At 39.9% G+C, this 21,142-nt stretch overlaps 1 protein-coding gene and 1 pseudogene across 3 annotated transcripts in view; both read right to left on the bottom strand.

Annotated features, from left to right (window-relative positions):
• RGS7 (regulator of G protein signaling 7) overlaps positions 1-21,142 on the bottom strand; it is a 509,940-nt gene that overhangs the window by 138,100 nt on the left and 350,698 nt on the right. The gene's annotated exons all lie outside the window — the stretch shown is intronic.
• LOC123928205 lies at positions 13,884-14,281 on the bottom strand (annotated as a pseudogene).

The raw sequence follows: 21,142 nt of genomic DNA, 5'->3' as shown, positions 1-21,142 counted from the left end.
TACAACCCAGCAATTGCACTACTGGGTATTTACCCTAAAGATACAAACACACTGATCCGAAGGGGCACATGCACCTGAAGGTTTATAGCAGCAATGTCCACAATAGCTAAACTATGGAAAGAACCTAGATGTCCATCAACAGATGAATGGATAAAGAAGATGTGGTATATATCTACAATGGAATACTATGCAGCCATCAAAAGAAATGAAATCTTGCCATTTGCAATGACATGGATGGAACTAGAGGGTATTATGCTTAGTGAAATAAGTCAATCGGAGAGAGAGAACTATCATATGATCTCCCTGATATGAGGAAGTGGAGATGTAACAGTGAGGGGTGGTTAGGGGGGTAGGAAAAGAATAAATGAAACAAGATGGGATCGGGAGGGAGACAAACCATAAGAGACTCTTAATGTCACAAAACAAACTGAGGGTTGCTGGGGGAGGGTATAGTGAGAGGGTGGTGGGGTTGTGGACATTGGGAAGGGTATGTGCTATGGTGAGTGCTGTGAAGTGTGCAGATCTGGTGATTCACAGTCCTGTACCCCTGGGGCTAATAATACATTATATGTTTTTAAAAATTTTTTTAAATTATTTTAAAAAATGAACTATTGGGACTTCATCAAGATAAAAAGCTTTTGCACAGCAAAGAAAACAGTGAACAAAACCAAAAGACAACAAACAGAACCAGAGAAGATATTTTCAAATGACATAACAGATAAAGGGCTAGTATCCAAAATCTAAAGAGAACGTCTCAAACTCAGCAACCCAAAGAACAAATAATCTGATCAAGAAATGGGCAGAAGACATGAACAGACATTTCTTCCAGGAAGATATCCAGATGGCCAACAGACACATAAAAAAAGTGCTCAACATCTCTGAGCATCAGAGAAATACAAATCAAAACCACAATGAGATACCACCTCACACCAGTCAGAATGCCTAAAATTAACAAGTTATGAAACAATAGATGTTGGAGAGGATACGGAGAAAGTGGACTCCTCCTCCACTGTTGGTGGGTATGCAAGCTGGTGCAGCCACTCTGGAAAACGGCATGGAGGTTCCTTAAAACGTTGAAAGCTACCCTATAACCCAGCAATCACACTCCTGGGTATTTGCCCTAAAGATACAAATGTAGTGATCTGAAGGGGCACGTGCACCCTAATGTTTATAGCAGCAATGTCCACAATAGCCAAACTATGGAAAGAACCTAGATTCCCAGTAACAGATGAACGGATAAAGAAGAAGTGGTGTATGTATATAAATATACACAATGGAATACTATGCAGCCATCAAAAGAAATGAAATCTTGCCATTTGCAACGACGTGGATGGAACTAGAGGGTATTATGCTGAGCGAAATAAGTCAGAGAAAGACAATTATCATATGATGTCTCTGATATGAGGAATTTGTGAGGCAGTGTATGGGGTTTGGGGGATAGGGAAGGGAAAAATGAAACAAGATGGGATTTGGAGGGAGACAAAAAAACAAACTGAGCGTTTCTGGGAGGTAGGGGAGGGTATGGAGAAGTTGGCTGGGTTATGGACCTTGGGGAGGGTATGTGCTATGGTGAGTGCTGTGAAATGTTAAGCTTGATGAATAGGTCTGTTCCCTTGGAGCAAATAATACATTATGTGTTAATAAAAATAATTTAAAAAAGAAGTTCAATCTTCCAGTTATAAAATGAATATAATACAGGGATATAGTATGCACCATAGAGAATACAGTCAATAATACTGTAACACCTTTTTTTGGTGACATATGGTAACCACTTACTGTGGTGATCATTTTCTAATGTATATAAATCCTGAATCACTGTATTATGCCCCTGAAACTAATACAATACTATATTGTTCATTATTCCTCAATAAAAAATGTAAATCAGATCATGGCATTCTTAACAATATCTTCCAATAAGTTGCATATTTCTTGGAATAGAGTTCAAATTCCTTGACTTGGTCTTAGAAAATCCTATGACATGGCCACCAGTTACTTCTCTGTCTTCCTCTTCTATTATCCACACCCTCACACATCCAGCTCTAGCATTCTCCTTGTTATACCTCAAACATATGAGGCACATGTATGCCATAAAGCTTTGCATTTCCTGTTTTCTCTGCCTGGAATGCCGCACTCTTCCTCCAGGGAGCCAACCTCCCACTTCATTCCTTCAGTCAGCGTAAAATAGGATTCACTCCCCACATATGCTTTTACTCCTTTGTCTTCTCTTCATAGCACTCTTCACCACTTATCATATGACACATTTATCCATTTATTATTAATCTTTTCCAATGAACATGTAAGCTCCACGTGAGTTGGAACTTTTTTTTTTCAGTTGTTTTTCATTTGTTTATTTACTTCTTTGGTTTTCTGTAATATTTTAATTTTCTGCAATATTACAAGCAACTAAAAAGTAGAACAAGAAAAATGGACACATGAATCCTGCATTATTTCATAGGACAAATTTTTAGAAATATTATAACGAAGTCAAAAGTTACGGATATTTTTAAAGCACTGCCATATGCTACAAACTTAATTTCTAAAAATGTATACAATTTAAATTCTCACCAGGAGGTTATAAATGTACTGGTATCCGTGTAAACTTGTGAACCGTTTCGCATTAGGATTTATTTCTTCACTCTTCGTTTGCTGGAGTAAATGGTGTCTGGCTCTAATCTGAATTAATTTGAGTTCTACTATGCATTGATTTTAGCTAAAATAAACACATTCAGAGTTACCAATGAAGCTTTGAGAAAGGCTGGGTTAGACTAGGCTAGGAAGGGTTTGAGACTTGTGGAAAGAGTGATGTCCTTCAATTCTCTCCAATTCTCCTGAAAATGCTCTCCTTTCTAAATCTTCATTTTTTATTTGTTCCTTACACTTAGCTCATATGATTAAATTATAGTCCCTTTTAATGTCCTTTAAATTTTTCTCTATTATTGATTCATACCAGGCTTTAGCAGTTTACTCCATGAGTCTTCATTTCCCCATCCATCTGTCCATCCATCCATCCATTGATCCATCCATCCATCCATCCATCCATCCATCCATCCATCCATCCATCTTACTATCTAACATACAGCTATTCATTTTCTTCTCCATTTCATTCCATGGATACAAAAGTGAACATAACATCTCTCTGTTTCTATCTTCAAAACTCAAAATGCAGTAAAATAATTATGCTTTAAAAAGCGAACAATGACTACTGGTTTCAGTTGGGTCATGATAAAGAGCTTAGGGGATATCACTCCTATCCTTACAACAAGGAAAAGCTGAACAAGCTGAAAATCAACTTTTCCTAGCAATCTAACAACTAAGGTTGCAGGCCAAACGTCCACCTGAAAATCTGCAGAGACAGGCTCAAAGGTACAGCCCAAATCTACTTACTTAGAGAATCAATTCATGTTTCCTTTCCCTTAGTGACAAACCTAACAAAATATATACAGGGTCTGTGTGGGAAAAAAATGAGAAAACAGTGAAAAAAGAAATCAAATAAATTTTTCAGATGGAGACATAGTTTATGTTCATGGACTGGAACACCCACTATTTTTAAGGTGCCACTTTGTTTCAATTTAATCTACAGATTCATTGCAATGCCAGTCAAAATACCAGCAACCAATTTTGTAGATACTGACAGAATGTAGAACATATTAGCTAACTGAACTTAAATAATAAAAAAAAGAATGATTCTAGAGTTCATATGGCAAGGCAAAAGACCCATAATAACCAACATAATACTAAAGAAGAAAAACAAAGTTGGAAGACTGACACCGCAGGACTTCAAGATTTACCTAAAGCCACATAGTAATCAAGATAGTACGGTATTGATCAGAATGGCATTAAAAGTATAGATTGCTCTAGGCAGTATAGACATCTTAGCAATGTTTATTCTTCCAATCCAAGAGCATGGAACAGTCTTCCATCTTTTTGTGTCTTCTTCAATTTCTTTCATGAGTGTTCTGTAGTTCCTCGAGTACAGGTCCTTTACTTCTTTGGTTAGGTTTATGCCCAGGTATCTTATGGTTCTTGGTGCTATAGTAAATGGAATCGATTCTCTAATTTCCCTTTCTGTATTTTCATTGTTAGTGTATAAGAAAGCCACTGATTTCTGTACATTGACTTTGTATCCTGCCACGTTACTGAATTGCTGTATGAGTTCTAGTAGTTTGGGGGTGGAGTCTTTGGGGTTTTCCATATAAAGAATCATGTCATCTGCGAAGAGAGAGAGTTTGACTTCTTCCTTGCCAATTTGGATACCTTTTATTTCTCTTTGTTGTCTGATTGCCGTTGCTAGAACTTCTAATACTATGTTGAACAAGAGTGGTGAGAGTGGGCATCCTTGTCGTGTTCCTGATCTCAACGGGAAGGCTGCAAGCTTTTTCCCATTGAGGATGATATTTGCTGTGGGTCTTTCATAGATAGATTTTATGAAGTTCAGGAATGTTCCCTCCATCCCTATACTTTGAAGCGTTTTCATCAGGAACGGATGCTGGATTTTGTCAAATGCTTTTTCTGCATCAATTGAGAGGACCATGTGGTTCTTCTCTCTTCTCCTATTGATTTGTTCTATCACATTGATTGATTTGCGAATGTTGAACCAACCTTGCAACCCAGGGATGAATCCCACCTGGTCATGGTGGATAATCTTTTTAATGTGCTGCTGTATCCTGCTTGCTAGGATCTTGTTGAGAATCTTTGCATCCATATTCATCAGTGATATTGGTCTGAAATTCTCCTTTTTGGTAGGGTCTTTGCCTGGTTTGGGGATCAGGGTAATGCTGGCTTCATAAAAAGAGTCTGGAAGTTTTCCTTCTGCTTCAATTTTTTGGAACAGCTTCAGGAGAATTGGGGTTATTTCTTCTTTGAAAGTTTGGTAGAATTCCCCAGGGAATCCGTCAGGTCCTGGGCTCTTGTTTTTTGGGAGGTTTTTGATCACTGCTTCAATCTCGTTACTAGATATCGGTCTATTGAAGATATTTGCAAATGACAGTACAGACAAAAGGTTGATATCCAGGATCTATAAAGAACTTCTCAAACTCAACACACACAAAACAGATAATCATATCAAAAAATGGGCAGAAGATATGAACAGGCACTTCTCCAACGAAGACATACAAATGGCTATCAGACACATGAAAAAATGTTCATCATCACTAGCCATCAGGGAGATTCAAATTAAAACCACATTTAGATACCACCTGACACCAGTTAGAATGGCCAAAATTAGCAAGACAGGAAACAACCTGTGTTGGAGAGGATGTGGAGAAAGGGGAACCCTCTTACACTGTTGGTGGGAATGCAAGTTAGTGCAGCCACTTTGGAAAACAGTGTGGAGACTCCTGAAGAAATTAAAAATAGAGCTTCCCTATGACCCTGCAATTGCACTGCTGGGTATTTACCCCAAAGATACAGATGTAGTGAAAAGAAGGGCCATCTTTACCCCAATGTTTATTGCAGCAATGGCCACGGTCGCCAAACTGTGGAAAGAACCAAGATGCCCTTCAACGGACGAATGGATAAGGAAGATGTGGTCCATATACACGATGGAGTATTATGCCTCCATCAGAAAGGATGAATACCCAACTTTTGTAGCAACATGGATGGGACTAGAAGAGATTATGCTGAGCGAAATAAGTCAAGCAGAGAGAGTCAAGTATCATATGGTCTCACTTATTTGTGGAGCATAACAAATAACATGGAGGACATGGGGAGATGGAGAGGAGAGGGAGTTGAGGGAAACTGGAAGGGGAGATGAACCATGAGAGACTATGGACTCTGAAAAACAACCAGAGGGTTTTGAAGGGGCGGGGGGGTGGGGGGTTGAGGAACCAGGTGGTGAGTAATAGGGAGGGCACGTACTGCACAGAGCACTGGGTGTGATGCCAAAACAATGAACACTGTTATGCTGTAAATAAACAACAACAACAAAAAAAGATAGTACGATATTGGTGAAAGAACAAATAGATGACCAGAACAGAACACAGAGCCCAGAAACAGACCCACATAAATACCAGCAGTTGATCTTAACAAAGGTACAAAGAGTATTTAATAGAAAAAAAGGGTAGCTTATTTTCCCAACATTATTTGTTGTTTTACATAACCAGTTGTTGTGTAAAAAAAAAAACAACCCAATGAACCTAGATCTTATCTCTGATGATGTAAAGCTCACTATGAAGTGCCCCCTTCTGCACTTCATACCATTCTTTGGAAAGAAGTTAGTAAATGTAGCCCAAACTTAAAGAGTAAGGAGTCATGTCTCACCTCATTTAGGGTAAAATACATACATAAACTATTTGGAATTTCTTGGCAGGAGAAGCTTTTTTATATCCCTTATTTATTTATTCAATCATTCATTTATATCAGTATATGGATATAGTTTTTTGTACTTGAAGATATAATCCAATGCTACTTAGTTTATTTTGTTGCAAAAACTGTTCCATCTCTGGCCACTGGGAACTCCTTCAGTTGGCTTGTGTGTCCCTTTGGCACCTGTCATTATTACATGTACCGTAAAATGCATATTACTAACTGAAAGAATCCAGTCTAGAAAGGCTATAGACTGTATGACTCCATTTATATGACATTCTAGAAAAGGCTAAATAGTAGAGATGTTAAATAGATTAATTGTTGTTGGATATGATGAAAATGACATTTTTATCTCTGGTTTTCCTCCCCCAAACCTAAAATCCTGGTCCAACCATCCAAAACAAAACAAACAAACAAAAAACAAAACATCAATTCAGGAACAGTTATAAGATGCCTGACCATTATTTAAAACTGTCAAGGTCATAAAAAGCAGGAGAGTTTGAGACACTTCCACAGTCTAGAGATGGTTACCAAGACATGACAAGTAAATGTAATGTGATAACTTGGATGGGATTCTGAGACACAAGAAGGATATTAGTTAAAAAGGCAAGAAAATCTGGATAAAGTGTAGACCAGTTAATCATGTGTCAATATTGGTTCAGTAGTTGTGACAAATGTATCGTACCAATGTAAGGCATCAATAACAAGGGAACAGAGACTAGAAGAAAGGGCAGACAGCAATCAATGGAATTTTATTCAATAATGTGGGAGAGTTTAAATTGTTTTCAAGCACTCCGAATAAAGGCAATAGAACAAGAGAGATGAAAGACACATCGGTCACCTCCCCAAAGGGCTTCTGGCCTGGCTGTCTTCTAATCTAAGTTCTACAGTATTGTCCTTTGATCTTCTAAAGAACAAACTCAAACCTCGTATTTGTTCTAAGGATCAAAGATAATGCCGTTAAAGTTATTTAACCCAGTATTTGCAACATAGCAGAAACAAACAAATGTGGCAATTATTTTGTTATTTTCCTACTTAAATCTATTCAAATGTTCCAACTTCTGCCCATCACCCAGCTGAGTCCTTAATGATGTCCTAGGGACAAGTTTTCCTCCCTCCTCTACATCCTGCCCAAGCCCTTCCTTTACATTAAGTTCACTCATTCTTGCAGTTAAACTAGATGACCTGGAGCAGGCTGGTTCTCTCCTCTGTGCTTTTTACTCAAGTATTTATTACATCTAGAAAAGCCTCTTTGCTTAGCCTCATCAGGTAAAATTCTACGCAATTCCCAAGGTCCACTCAAATAGAGCCTTCCCTTATGAAGGATTTCCTAACTCCCCCATGAGTGGGCTTTCCCTCCGAGGAGCTGCCAATGTCTGATATCTTTTCTTGTGACTGATTGTGTTCTGGTATTAGTCCTTCCTATTATTTAATAAAGATCCTGAAGGATAGGTACTCTGCTTATACTCCTTTTGTTTCCCTGGCCATACATTTTACACCTGCCACATGTGGAATGTATCATTTGTACTGAAAACAAAGCAAGGGAAAGTGAATTTAACTTTAAAAAATGATTATTTTTGGAGTATTTCTTTGATATACTTTTTAAATTTTTAAAAAAAGATTTTATTTATTTATTTGACAGAGAGAGAGCCATCACAAGCAGGCAGAGAGGCAGGCAGAGAGAGAGGAGGAAGCAGGCTGCCTGCTGAGCAGAGAGCCCGATGCAGGGCTTGATCCCAGGACCTGAGATCATGACCTGAGCTGAAGGCAGAGGCTTTAACCCACTGAGCCACCCAGGCGCCCCTATTTCTTTGATATTTATAATAAATGCCCACTTTGCTCTGATAATAGATATGATTAAAGCTTGCATTTCAGAGGTTGAAATATTGCTTTTAAAAGACTAAATTAAGAGTCAGTGTCTTGATTGAAGCCACATGTCTAATATTTGCTCTAAGAAAAAATAAGAAGAAAATATGTAATTTGTATGAAAGAATTTTAAATTTGTTATTGTGTATCTAAAAATCAGAGTGCTTAGAAACCTTGAGAATATATTAAATTTCAGAAACAATAAAGGACACAGAAACTTCAAATATTACTTTGTTTTTAATTAACACCTAGTGTGAGCACAAAAATTATTTCAACCTACCCGTCCATATTTTACATCCAAGTACATGTTTATATACGTTTGGAGTATAAAATGGCTAAAACTCTATTTATTTTTTTATTATTTTATTTACTTATTTGAGAGAGAGAGTGAGACTGAGAGACTGAGAGAGACCAAGTGGGCAGAGGGAGAGGGATAAGCAGACTCCCCACTGGGCAAGGCTCCCAAGACCCTGAGATCATGATCTGAGCTGAAGGCAGACACTTAACTGACTGAGTCACCCAGCCACCCCTCAATTTATTTTTCTTCCAGAAATCTTTGACCCCAACTTTTATGTTGTTGTTTTTTTTAATTTTTTAAAAAGATTTTTATTTATTTATTTGAGAGAGCGAGCATGAGTGGGGCGGGGCGGGCAGAGGCAGAGAGAGAAGCAGACTCCCTGCTGAGTGGGGAGCCCAATGTGGGGTTCTATCCCAGGACCTGGAGATCATGACTTGAGATGAAGGCAGATGCTTAACCAAGTGAGCCAACCAGGTGACCTACAATAGAACTTGGCACTTGCCCCATGACCTCAATTTTTAAAAATCAAGTAAAAAACTCGAGAGACTAATGGTATTTGAGGTGAGACTCCTGGAACTGGCAACCTTACCCATCCCTCCACCACTGACATACATGGGCCCAGTCCCTTAATTTTGCCCACGGAAAGGAAATGCTGCATTGCCGACAAATTCCGAATGTGAAAACTTTATAAAAGCAACTCAGCTTCAGACTTAACTATGCTAAATAATGCAAATATATTTTATTCACATGGAAAAAAATGTTAGTAAAAACTTTAGTCTAATTGCAAAAATGTCTGGCTGGAATGGTCTGTGAAGTGCAGTTATGAATAAAGATATGTTGAATGGTAGAATCCATTTTAATCCTATTAATTCTTTAGCATGTTCAGAATTTGAATTTGAGTATTAAAGTTCGAAGAGAAAAAGGCTATGAATAACAAATGGTTGCCTCTCGAAATTTTTATTTATTTTTTCCAGAAATTTGTATTTAAATAATTAATAATAGAACTAACTATTTGAAGTTAGTTTTTATTGATTAAAATGGTGGAAGTAGTAAAAATTTGTAAATTAAGGCATGTAAATGCAGCCAACTTTAGTAAGAACGTAACAAAGTTGCTAAAAAAATACTTGTAAGAATGATACTAAATTATCACCTAAATTAACAAGTATGCAATGGCAGGGAAACATACAGTATCAGAGAAATAAAAGCTTCATGGTAATATTTGTTTCCCTTTTTAATCCTCTCTGCGACTTCCTCCTTTCTTCAGATAATACAACATTAGTATGTGGGTACCAGGTTGGACATAGTAATGAACACCATCATTCTATCTGCCTTATATCAAAAGAATCTATTATAAATCATGAGTTCATTTTAGCTTTAAGTGGGCTCTTTAGAAATTTACTCTTATTAATGATATACCACCTCACACCAGTCAGAATGGCTAAAATCAAAAACAAAGCAAAACAAAAAAAAACAAGTGTTGGTGAGGATATGCAAAAAACCGAACTGTCTAGCACTGTGGGTAGGAATGCAAGCTGGGGCAGCCACTGTGGAAAACACTATGGGATTTCCTCAAAAAGTTAAATATAGAACTACCATACAATCCAACAATCACACTATTGGGTGTTTAATCCCCACATATGAAAACACTAATTTAAATTCATGAACCCATGTTTATAGAAGCATTATTTACAGTAGCCAAGATATGGAAGCAACCCAAGTGTCCATCAATACAGGAATGCATAAAGAAGAGGTGGTGTGTGTGTGTGTGTGTGTGTGTAATTCAGCCATGAAAAAGAATGAAATCTTCGACAAAGCAGGAAAAAATATACAGTGGAAAAAAGACAGTCTCTTCAATAAATGGTGCTGGGAAAATTGGACAGCGATATGTAGAAGAATGAAACTCGACCGTTCTCTTACACCATACACAAAGATAAACTCAAAATGGATAAAATACGTCAATGTGAGACAGGAATCCATCAGAATCCTAGAGGAGAACATAGGTAGTAATCTCTTTAATATCAGCCACAGCAACTTCTTTCAAGATATGTCTCCAAAAGCAAAGGAAACAAAAGCGAAAATGAACTTTTGGGACTTCATCAAGATCAAAAGCTTCAGCACAGCAAAGGAAACAGTCAGCAAAACAAAGAGCAACCCAAGGAATGTGAGAAGATATTTGCAATGACAGTACAGACAAAAGATTGATATCCAAGATCTATAAAGAACTTCTCAAACTCAACACACACAAAACAGATAATCATGTCAAAAAATGGGCAGAAGACATGAACAGACACTTCTCCAATGAAGACATACAAATGGCTAACAGACACATGAAAAAATGTTCATCATCACTAGCCATCAGGGAGATTCAAATTAAAACCACATTGAGATACCACCTTACACCAGTTAGAATGGCCAAAATTAGCAAGACAGGAAATAACGTGTGTTGGAGAGGATGTGAGAAAGGGGAACCCTCTTACACTGTTGGTGGGAATGCAAGTTGGTACAGCCACTTTGGAGAACAGTGTGGAGATTCCTTAAGAAATTAAAAATAGAGTTTCCCTATGACCCTGCAATTGCACTACTGGGTATTTACCCCAAAGATACAGATGTAGTGAAAAGAAGGGCCATCTTTACCCCAATGTTTATAGCAACAATGGCCACGGTCGCCAGACTGTGGAAAGAACCAAGATGCCCTTCAACGGACGAATGGATAAGGAAGATGTGGTACATATACACGATGGAGTATTATGCCTCCATCAGAAAGGATGAATACCCAACTTTTGTAGCAACAGGGACGGGAGTGGAAGAGATTATGCTGAGTGAAATAAGTTAAGCAGAGAGAGTCAAGTATCATATGGTTTCACTTATTTGTGGAGCATAACAAATAACATGGAGGACATAGGGAGATGGAGAGGAGAAGGGAGTTGAGGGAAACTGGAAGGAGAGGTGAACCATGAGAGACTATGGACTCTGAAAAACAACCAGAGGGTTTTGAAGGGGCGGGGGGTGGGAGTTTGGGGGAGGCAGGTGGTGGGTGTTATGGAGGGCACATATTGCATGGAGCACTGGGTGTGGTACATAAACAATGAATTCTGTTATGCTGAAATAATAATAATAATAAAAAAGAAAATGAAAATGGGAGAGAGAGAGAAACCAAGAAACAGACTCTGAACTATCGAGAACATACTGCTGGGGGATGGTGAAATAGTAATGGGGATTAAAGAGGACAATCATCAAGAACGGGGAACGCTTCTACACTGTTGGTGGGAATGCAAGCTGGTGCAGCCACTCTGGAAAACAGCTTGGAGGTTCCTCAAAAAGTTGAAAATAGAGCTATCCTATGTCCCAGCAATCGCACTACTGGGTATTTACCCTAAAGATACAAATGTAGGGATCCAAAGGGGCACATGCACCTGAATGTTTATAGCAGCAATGTCCACAATAGCTAAACTATGGAAAGAGCCTAGATGTCCATCAACAGATGAATAAATAAAGATGTTGTGTGTGTGTGAGTGTGTATGTGTGTGTATGTGTGTATCCATCAAAAACAGAAATCTTGCCATTTTCAATGATGTGGATGGAAATAGAGGGTATTATGCCAAACGAAATGAGTCAATCAGAGAAAGACAATTATCATATAATCTCACTGATATGAGGAATTTGAGAATCATAGGGGGAGGGAGGGAAAAATAAACAAGACGAAACCAGAGAGGAAGAGAAATCACAGGAGACTCTTAATCTCATGAAACAAACTGAGGGTTGCTGGGGGGTGGGAGGGATAGGGTGTCTGGGTGATGGACATGGGGAGGGTATGTGCTATGGTGAGTGCTGTGAATTGTGTAAGACTGATGAATCACAGACCCACACCCTTGAAATAAATAATACATTATATCCTAATAAATTTTAAAAAAAGAGTACACTCATCATGATGAGCACCAAGTAATGTATCGAATTGTTGAATCACCATATTGTACTCCTGAAACCAATATAACACTGTATGTTTAACTATACTGGAATTAAAATTGAAAATGTAATTTTAAAAAAGCCAATAGAGATGCACCTTGGTAAACAGTCAGAGGAAGGCCATCTCTTCTACACAGAAATCAAATTCTAATTTAAAGAGTGCAATATATATTTTTTTTTTTTTTGCTCACGTTTATTTTCACTTACTTTGAATAAAAACTGCTGTTCAAACAATTGAGGTGCGCAAATACAGCAGACACGGACCAGGAATCTGACAAGAGCTGTGCTACCCACTGGCATGCTCCAGCTAACTTTAAATTTAAAGTGTTCCTTGTGATGACAATATGGAGTAAAGTCGTTAGCATCCTGCGCTCTGTCTTCTGAACCTAAAGCTTTACCAATTCTGCTCTCTCAGAAAGGTTGCCAATGACTTCCTACTACAAAAGTGCTAGTTTCCCCTCACTCTCAGTCTTCTCTCTTTAACAAGCCACTCATGAAGCTCTCTTCCTGAAACCCTCTGTTTCATGCCCTCCACACTCCATCTACTTCGCTGTCTGTCCCACTAGCTCCCGAACTCCTCTCTGCCATTGTCCTCCTGAACTCTACGGCGAAGACATCTCCTGAAATCTGTCATTGCTATGGCTCCCACTTGCCTTTACTCTTTCTCTATGCTTTCATCTTTGGCAAGCTCATCTAACTTCAAAGCTTTGATTTCCAAATGTGTAGCTCATTCACTAGTTTACTCAGCACTTGGGGAACAGTACCAAAGAAAGGTACCAGCCATTTTCTTAAGAAGACTTTTCCTTAAGAGTCCATTTAATAGGCAAAATAGGCAAATCGATGGACACTCAACCACACCATGTAATAAGAATTTCAATGAGGTATACATGTAGTATTCTGGAAACACATTACAAAGACATCCAATCCAATCTTGGGAGGCCAGGAAAGTCTTCTGAAAGAGTTGATCTTTAACTTAAATCCTAAATAAAAGACAGGAGCTATGAAGCAAAGAGGAGGCAGCAAGCAAAGAAAATAGCACATGGAAATGCTTGTGATCAAGAGAATAGTGTCATTTAACAAACTGCCAGCAATCTGGTGGCTGCGAGGCACACTGTGGGGCAGGAAGTTCTGAGCTGAGCAGACTCAATGGCAAACACAGGTACATGGAAACAGGTTTCACATTCAAGCTAAATAGTTGGACTTTATCCTATGGGCAATGGGGGATCAATTAGAGTTATGAAATCTCCAAAGAGACATGCTCAGATGAAGTTGTAGAAAGGTTAATTTAGACACAGTGAAATGAATATATGGGTGTGGAAGGAAGAAGAAGTCTATGAGTTAGATGATTGTGGTTGTTCCCAGGGACATGAGACTGTGGTTGGAATAAGGTACAGAGATCTTTTTTTTTTTTTTCCTCATTGAGGCATTTTACTTGCACAAATGTATTGTATCCCTAGGAAAAGAATCCTAGGAGTCTCCCTCCAGTGTGCTTTTGTCTTTGCTTCTTAATGTTCCATGATGCCAGGCAAGGTTGTTAGTCCAATGAACCCAAACTAGCAAGACTGGACCAGACTGCTCTGCCATTTTTCTAGATCTTTGAGTTGCACCTTAAGTCTGGGGTTGATCACTCCACACTTGCTTAATCTGTCGGTGAGGTTCACAACAACCTTCGCAGCTCTACGGTCAGAGTGGATTTCAAATTCACCAAGGTAGCTAACCACGCTTCATCATCACAGTTAGAAACTGCACGATGACTTTGGAGCACAGTCTAGTAAGAACCTGGCATTTACCTCTCTTTTTGGCACTGTCAGTGACCTGGAGAGCATCTGCCAGGACATTCATGTGCACCATCATGGCATCAGGGTAAGAGGGCAGAGAGCAGTGGAGGGATATTGAGGAGGGGGAGTCTATACAGATTTGGGGATAAAATGAAGAGGTCAATTTTTCATTTGTTGAGTAAATAAAATGCCTGTTAAATATCCAAGTGAAAAATCTCTACAAGATAGTTGGATCTGTAGAGCAGAACACAGAAGGAATTGTAGATGCACATTCACAACAGAAGTGAATAAAATAAAGAAGCACATGGCCTGAAGGGAGCCAATAAATGAGAAAAACTATGATTGGGTCTCAAAAACCCTGACCATAAAGGGGGAAGTAGAGAAATCTATCAAGAATATGAAGTTGGAAGGTGAGAAAGTTTTAGTGCAAACCAGCGGGTGAAGTAATGGAAGATAAGAACTAGTGAAAATTGCTACAGGAGGTCAGATTAAGGGTTGAGAAATGATCCTGAATTTAGCAACAAGAAGAGTATCGCTGGCTACACTGAATAAAGTTTCAGATTACAAGTGGAGGACACAAGCAAGATTCCAGCGAACTGAAAGGAATTAAAGAGAGAGGGATTAGAGACCGAAAGCACAGCACAGTTTGTAAAACTAAGAGAGGAGAGTGCCTAGGGTGGACACTTATCAATACAGGAGTGTTTTATGGAAGAAGGGGATGGTCAGGATAGACGAGAGAACTAGGAAGGATGGAACAGGAACCCTGAGGTGGCATGAGAGGTCGGGATAATAAGCACAAGAAGCCTAAACCCAGATGGGAAAGAAGGCAAGAATTGTAGTGTAGACACCGGCATGTTTTTTGTGAGGCACAAAGAGTCAGAAAGCTGGCAGATTTCCTCTTTGATTTATATTTTCTCTAAGAAGTTATGGTCTGAGGATGCTGCTAAGGATGACAGAGAATTACTCACTCCCACCAAGTAGGTGCTATGAGTAGGAAAACACGACTGCCAGCAGACCTGAAGGCCCGAGTGGAGCTGGAAACTGTGGCAGTAATCTACAGCATTGAGTAACTTTTCCAGAACATGTGCACAGTGTCAGGTAGAGACAGGAACATAGTGAGATTGACCGGGGATTAGACCCTGTCTGTGGAGTAGCAGAAGGACAAGCTTAGAGAAAATTGGAGCAACTGTGAGTTGAAGTGGTGGACTGTTTTGCTGTTGGTATAATGATCCTTCAGATGTCTGTCTTGCCTGTGAGAGGGGCAGTATGGGTGTACTGATCATCGCGGCACCTCCAAGGCAGGGGCAAGCACATTTCGTGTGTAGGTAATGGTTAAATGCATCCTATTAAACACTCCTATCTGCAAGCCTTCTGCCTCTGGTTACTGTTTTATTATAGCATCACATCCCAGGGAGAAGCCCGGGCTTCCACTGTCCTCATTACTCACAGAATATAGGATTCCACAGAGGTCTTGTGTAAGATGATGGGAGATTTTTGCATTGTGTGTATGGTATAATCTAAGACATCACTACACTTCACCCCATTCTTTGTGTTTCAACGGTCTGCATCCCTATCAGTTTGTATCAATTTGGTTGTACCTTTTCCTGTGAGATGAAATGCCTAAAATGGATTGTTTTCTCAAATGTCTCCATTTCTAGTTACAGAGGTATTCCCAACCACATAGCTTTATTTAACTATTAATTAATTAATTTTTAATTAACATATAATGTATTATTTGCCTCAGGACTACAGGTTTATGAATCATCAGTCTTACACAATTCACAGCACTCACCATAGCACATACCCTTCCCAATGTCCACCACCCGGACACCCTATTCCTATACCCTTCACCCGCTGCAGCAACCCTCAGTTTGTTTCCTGAGATCAAGAGTCTCTTATGGTTTTTCTCCTTCCCTGGTCCCATCTTGTTTCATTTTTTCCTTCCCTACCCACCACACCCCCCAGTACTACCTCTCAAATTCCTCATATCAGAGAGATCGTATGATAATTTTCTTTCTCTGACTTATTTGGCTTAGCATAATACCCTGTAGTTCCATGCACATTGTTGGAAACGGCAAGATTTCATTTCTTTTGATGGCTGCATAGTATTCCATTATATATATATATAATGGAATCTTATATATCTTATATATATATATCTTCTTTATCCATTCATCTGTGTTTGGACATCTAGGCTCTTTCCATAGTTTGGCTATTGTGGACACAGCTGTTAATGGCAGCCATTGTAAGCTATATCCCCAGGATTTGCTTCAGTGAATGAATGGGTAATACGCATGAACGTTGGACAAAATCTGCAGGCAGGTGGACCATGGGCAGAGGCAGGAGAAGGAGCTGCATGAGTTCCTCCTTCCCAGCAATGCCAAGGAGGAGGGGACCCCAGCTGCCAGACACTCATATCCCACTCTTTGCTCTAATTTCTCTTGTAAAGGTCAGGATGGAACTGTTGGGGGTGTGGTTAAAGGTAAAGTAAGGCACAGGATGAAAAAGTCTTTTACACTTTTGATAATTTTTCTTTTTTTTAAAAAAGATTTTATTTATTTGACAGAGAGAAAGATCACAAGCAGACAGAGAGGCAGGCAGAGAGAGAGGGGGAAGCAGGCTCCCCGCCGAGCAGAGAGCTGGATGAGGGGCTTGATCCCAGGACCCTGAGATCATGACCCAAGCCGAAGGCAGAGGCTTAACCCACTGAGCCACCCAGGTGCCCCTGATAATTTCTTTCTATTTATCGGTGACCAAAAGCTTACCAGGCTACCATTCCCCATATGTAAATTAGGGCTATTTATCAGATTTGGAGGCCCACTGGGGAACTGGAAAATATTAATAAAATTTAGGGTTCACATTTATACAAAGGCAAGGTAATAGAAATTTACCTATTTGTAGAGGGACAAGATATTCTCCTTCCTTGATGACTGATCGTTGCTTACCAGATTGAGCAGAAAGGTCTCAAAAGAGCGATTCAGGGCTTCGCACACCCAACCACCCAACACCTTCATCTTTTTTTTTTTTTTTATTTGTTTATTTACAGCATAACAGTGTTCATTGTTTTGGCATCACACCCAGTGCTCCATGCAGTACGTGCCCTCCCTATTACCCACCACCTGGTTCCTCAACCTCCCCCCCCCACCCCCCTGCCGCCCCTTCATAACCCTCTGGTTGTTTTTCAGAGTCCATAGTCTCTCATGGTTCATCTCCCCTTCCAGTTTCCCTCAACTCCCTCTCCTCTCCATCTCCCCATGTCCTCCATGTTATTTGTTATGCTCCACAAATAAGTGAGACCATATGATACTTGACTCTCTCTGCTTGACTTCTTTCGCTCAGCATAATCTCTTCCAGTCCCGTCCATGTTGCTACAAAAGTTGGGTATTCGTCCTTTCTGATGGAGGCATAATACTCCATTGTGTATATGGACCACATCTTCCTTATCCATTCATCCGTTGAAGGGCATCTTGGTTCTTTCCACAGTTTGGCGACCGTAGCCATTGCTGCAATAAACATTCCAACACCTTCATCTTATCTCCTGCTATTGGCCAACACAGATGTGTCCTGCCAGAAAAGCCGACCTACTTTCTCTCCCTACAGTATAGGGAAAGAAATGTCGACAACAGCTACTTTTCTAAGCTGGAAGCAAGGGGTCCAACCTTGAATCACGTTAGAAAAGATAGGATATCTGCAGGGTATCAGGATGCTTTCCAATGACTTTTCAGTTATTGAAAAATTCTCAGGGGGAAAAAAAAATCAAAGCATAACCTAAAGCACTTATTTCACGTAATAGAAATCATTCCAGGCTACAGATAAATGTTCAAATGATAAATTTGTCTTTTTATGATTTTTATGAAGCTCTATTATCCTTGCTATGCCTTTGCTTAGGTTTTTCAGTGTGCTATAATATTTCAACCAATAAATCATGCTTTATTTTTAACAGGAGCTACTATTTGCTCATAAAACTCATTTTTTCCCCATGGAATAAAAGCAATCTCCTTAGGCTGTTTCAGAACTTTAGAGTTGTGGTGGGATAACATCTCTCCTTGACTTTAGAGAAAAATAGATTACTTGAAACCTATGGATTGATAACCCTGGGAAGTTTCACTTTCTACTCTATAACTAACACCTTGTCACGGAGGGTCATGGGAACCTACGGTTTTTCACTTCAAGGTAAACCTCCAACTACAGCGTGAACCATGAACACTGAAATATGAAAGATAAAAGATAAAGATGGCCTATTTAATATATTATTATTCTCTTTGTTAAAAATATTCAATTCCATAATATTTAAATGCCCAATATGTGCCAGGAACACGATCGATGCCAGAGACAGGACTAAGACAAAATGAAGACCTTGTACTCACAAAACTCACATTCTAGTGAATATGTGCCCCAGACTTTGCAAGACGTCCTGAAGTCAGACCATCATGTGATAATGGAGGGACGGTCATGCCTCCATCAGCGGGGCTGGTGTCATGATAACATGCCCTTGGAAGAGGTCAGTCCTCAAACATATCCTTAGAAGAGGTCAGTCCTCAGATTCCCTGGAGTCAGACATGAGAATTCAGAAACTGTGGCCAACAGTGGGATGAAGGAAAACGGTACCCTAGGAATCAATTAAGCCCAGACCCTGGGCCTAAATGTGCCTGTAAGATTTTCAGTGTTGGGGAGGTTGGCTACTGTCCCTAGATGTCAGGAGGGCAACAAGAAAAGAGTTTCTAAAGGACGTACAGACAGATCTGGACTGAGAAAGGGTAACGGTTACTCTCTGTGAATGTATTTTCCTTCTACTAACTGTGAGGCTCAAAAACACCTTGTGAGACATCAGTCTGGGAGATGGAAGTGCAAGTCCACGAAGAGGTACGGGCTTCCTGGCACCCAGGTGGAGTGGTGTCCTTGGTCGGGATCAAAGTGAAGGTATCAAAGAGTCCTCGTTCTGGAACACAGCAATCTCTAAAGGGCAAAGGAGGCTCTGGCAAGGACGTGGGCCCCACAAATAGGTGGGGGGAAGGAACATGAGATCCTGGTTCATGAGTGGCCCAGGAAAATGATCCAATATGGGGAGGGGAAGACACTGAGCAGGACTAGCTCCAATAACAAAGTCAGTGAGAGCTCACGCCTTCAAAGAAGACTGGAATTTAGCTGTGGCTATCTGAGTGCTTTTTAAGAATGCTTTTTATTCTCCTCCTTATGTTTCCCAGGGTTTATAATGTTTCTTTGTTTTTTTATAATTCAAAATGGTTTTAAGAAAAGCGGCTTCATTATAGGTACTACAGGTGACATCTGACCTCTACGCACATGAAAAGTCTGTGGAACAACATACCAAGCCGGTCTCAGGGAGCCCCTGAGGAAATAACAAAGGGAAACATGGCAGATCACTGAGTGAAGGTTGAGGCTTCAGCGCTAAAACTCTCAGAAGGAAAACAAACAAGCGTGTGTCCATCATTGCTTACAGAGAGGCCCCCAGTGACCCAGACTACAGATGTTTTCATGCATGAACCCCAGCGGAGGAAAAAAATCAAAGTGTCCCTAGCAGAGGAAAAAAAAATCAAAATGTCAGGTTTGCTGAAATAGCCAAGTCACCCTCAAGAGTCTGACAATCTGTCCCTCCTGCTTTCCGAGGCTCTTCCATAGAATCAAAGTGCTGGTGAGGTCTGATGGGTCCCCTCTGAAAACACTGGATTAAGTTAAAAGAGCAGTTATTTCTAGAAACAACAAAACCACAGCCCATGTGCATGCCTTACATGAAATGGAGTTAATCAGAATTCTACCCGGTATACACGATGCACACCAGTGGGTCTCGATGCCTAGGTCTTCGCAACCACAGTGGGAGGGAGCGATTCTGGATAGTCCCAGAGATACCAATCACTGGAATTATAACAGAACTGCATTTTAGTTTTATTAGACATAGAGCCTCTCTTGCTTACAGGGGGATTTTCATAAAAATCACATTATATGTTGCATTGAGTTTCTTAGACCCATTATTTTAAAAAGGTGTTGTTGTTGTTTTTTTTATTTACTGTGAGAGCAGTAATCTTCAAGAATGGTTTTGCAATCAAATGACAGTGAAGAGGCAGGCGCGTTCATGCCTTGGTAGGATCACGTTCTGGTCGCAAAGCTTCTGCGGGCTCCCTCTCGCGAGTTCGGTGCTGTTGCTGCGAACATTTCCTGCCATGCTTAGACATCACAATTGGAAAAAGTATGAGTAGGACAAATAGCCTTGTTCTCTGCTCAAATACAGAGAGGGAAACCCTAACTCATTGTTCAGCTGGGAAATAAAAAATACTGTTATCTTAATCAAAGATAAGAGGACCTGACTTTTCAAATAGCTCACAACTGTCCATGGCTCCCTCTGGATAATGGATATAATCACCCACATTTCCCTGTTCCTTTCTGAGTGGCTGGCCAATTCCTGATGAATTGACCTATTTCCAGTGATGTCCTAAGCTCCAGGCCTTACTACCTTTACCAAATCCTTTCTACTTTCCTTTTCTTCTTTATACTTTCTTTCTTTACTTCCTTCCTTTCTTCTAGGCAAAACTCCTACTTTTTTTTTTGTTTGTTTATTTACAGCATAACAGTGTTCATTGTTTTGGCATCACACCCAGTGCTCCATGCAGTACGTGCCCTCCCTATTACCCACCACCTGGTTCCTCAACCTCCCACCACCCCCCCCCCCGCCCCTTCAAAACCCTCTGGTTATGCTGAGCGAAATAAGTCAAGCAGAGAGAGTCAAGTATCGTATGGTCTCACTTATTTGTGGAGCATAACAAAGAACACGGAGGACATGGGGAGATGGAGAGGAGAGGGAGTTGAGGGAAACTGGAAGGGGAGATGAACCATGAGAGACTATGAACTCTGAAAAACTCCTACTTTTAAAAAAAATGTGTATGCTATATTTCTGGTGCAAAACAAAAAAATTCAAGTTGGC

This window comes from Meles meles, chromosome 17 (assembly GCF_922984935.1).
Source record: "Meles meles chromosome 17, mMelMel3.1 paternal haplotype, whole genome shotgun sequence".
NCBI classification, from domain to species: Eukaryota; Metazoa; Chordata; class Mammalia; order Carnivora; family Mustelidae; genus Meles; species Meles meles.
The sequence above is the reverse complement of the archived record's forward strand: the minus strand, read 5'-3'. Positions and strand labels throughout refer to the sequence as shown.